This window comes from Palaemon carinicauda, chromosome 4 (genome assembly GCF_036898095.1).
Source record: "Palaemon carinicauda isolate YSFRI2023 chromosome 4, ASM3689809v2, whole genome shotgun sequence".
Lineage (NCBI taxonomy): Eukaryota > Metazoa > Arthropoda > Malacostraca > Decapoda > Palaemonidae > Palaemon > Palaemon carinicauda.
Window position 1 is genome coordinate 104,763,405 of NC_090728.1, and position 2,500 is coordinate 104,765,904.

Here is a 2,500-nt window from a genome sequence, read left to right on the forward strand (position 1 = left end):
TAATATCTTACGCAACATGCATAACGAACTAATTGAACGACGGTTCCAGATATTAATATCTAGATCATGAATAAAAAGTTTAATAGAACGTAATTCCTGTCAAACAAATTAAAATGAGAATAAGCAACTGAAGACCAGACAGGAGAACAATACTCAAAACAAGGTACTGTAGAATTGAAGAATTCAAACACTTCTTCAGAATAGATTGGTCACCGAAAATCTTGTAAGACTTTCTCAATAAGCCAATTATTTGTGCAATTGAAGAAGACACAGACCTAATGTGTGTCTCAAAAGTAAAACTTGCTGTCAAGAATCACACCTATAATTTCAAAAGAGTCATACAAAGTTAAAGAAACGTTATCAATGCTGAGATCCGGATGTTGAGGAGAAACTGTCCTTGACCTACTTAAAATCATACTTTAAGTTTTCTTAGGAATCAACTTCATGTCCCATAATTTGCACCAAACGCTAATTTTAGCTAGATCACTATTAAGGGATTCAGTAACAGCAGTTTTATATTTAGGGCATGGAATTGATGCAAAGAGAGAAGCCTCATCTGCATATGCAACGAGCTTGTTTTCTATGACAAACTACATGTTATGTGTATAAAGTATGAAAAGCAATGGCCCAAAAAACATGACCCTGAGGAACTCCAGATATCACATTCCTATACTCACTATAGTGACCATCAACAACAGCTCTTTGCGATCTCGTATTTAAAATATCTTTAGTTATGCTGAGAAAAGACCCATTGGCTCCCAACTGTTTGAGTTTGAAAACATGGGCCTCATGATTAACACGGCCAAAGACCGCATTAAAATCAAGGCCAATCACTCGAACTTCCTGACCACAATCAAGGGATTTCTGTACAGCCTTGGAGATTGTAAGAAGGGCATCACATGCTTCAAGGCCTTTACGAAAGCCAAATGGCAAACTAGGGAACAGATGATTACTTTCTGCAAACCTATTTAGACGTTTTCCCAAAGGACGTTACAAAAATTTAGATAATATGGAGTTATGAAAATTGGCCGGTAAGCAGTTGGAATAGAGCTACCATAAACGCATTTACATAGTGGAGTAACATTACCAATTTTCCAGTAAAGGCTAAAAGCTCCTCTTCCTGATAACTTGCGCAAAAGGACAGATAACTTTGGAGCTAAGAAATCTGTAGTCTCTTTAAAAAACAAAGAAAAATACTATTTGGCCCTATACCTTCACAAACGTCTTGGTCCATCAAGAGAGCTTTGATTCCACGAGATCGAAAAGCTAAACTAATTAGTTAACCATTATTTTTCCTTTGAACAGTGAGTGACAGAGATTCTCAAGGTATCTTTGCATATCGTGGTAAGAACTATAGTCTATATTTTTTTTATTAATCATTTTTATATAGTTTTCATCTACTTTCCATTTCTTTTTATTTTGTCACTAATGGGCGGTTTGAATTTATGGAAAATTTGATCCGTCCAAGCCCCCACTATACCCAAGCTAGAAGGACCAGGGAGAGCTTGTCAGTGGCTACTGATGACTCAGCAGGTAAAGCTGAGGGCTCTCCCAAACCCCTCATCCTCAGCTCACAAAGATGGTGAGATTACAGACGTTACAAGAAACAATAACAATAACAATAACAATAACAATAACAATGACAATAATAATAATAATAATAATAATAATAATAATAATAATAATAATAATAATAATAATAATAATAATGATAAATTAATGAAAAGAATGATTCCGTATTTTGAACTAGATTTGGGGTGTTTTGTGATTACTATTTATTTTGACGGTTTATGTGCTGCCAGGGTAGATCTAAAGATATATCCTTTTTTTAATTATATGAATGACTTCTTTGGAGTGGGATGAGAAATACCAAGTATGTTATACTGGTCTATTACAAAAACTTGATTCATATCATGTTCTCTGCACCCGCACCCTGCCTCTCCCCACAGTTTCTAATAAAACTTGATTCCAACTTCCGTATTCAGTTATACAACTTTTACAATTCTGCATTCTTTAATACATAATAATTTTCGAACGGTATTTTCTGTCAACAGTGAACTACTAAAACATTATTTGAGTCATGTGTTATAGCTTTCAATTGTTCGGAATTAAGTTTATTGAACTTAATGTTCCAGAATCCAGTTTAATAAGTTGCAGCTCTGACGTCTTATAAGGTATGCCAATGACTTTCTTCCTTCATCTCCAAATCTAAATTTATTCATCGATACGTTGGCCCTCATGAAGTTGTTTATGTAGACATTCAGTTTTTAGTTCTCATCTTATAGTCGTCTGTTGCTTTACGGGTCTATTCTGGAATTTAAACGAAAGGGTATGCCTGGTGAGATGATTTGTAAGGACACAGAATACATAAAGAGTCTCAAGAGGGATTTTCAGTTGCATTTCTTTTGACAAATATTGTGTAGTCTTAAAAGCTAAAATCATTCTGTAGTTTTATGCGAATACATATGAAATAATAATAATAATAATAATAATAATAATA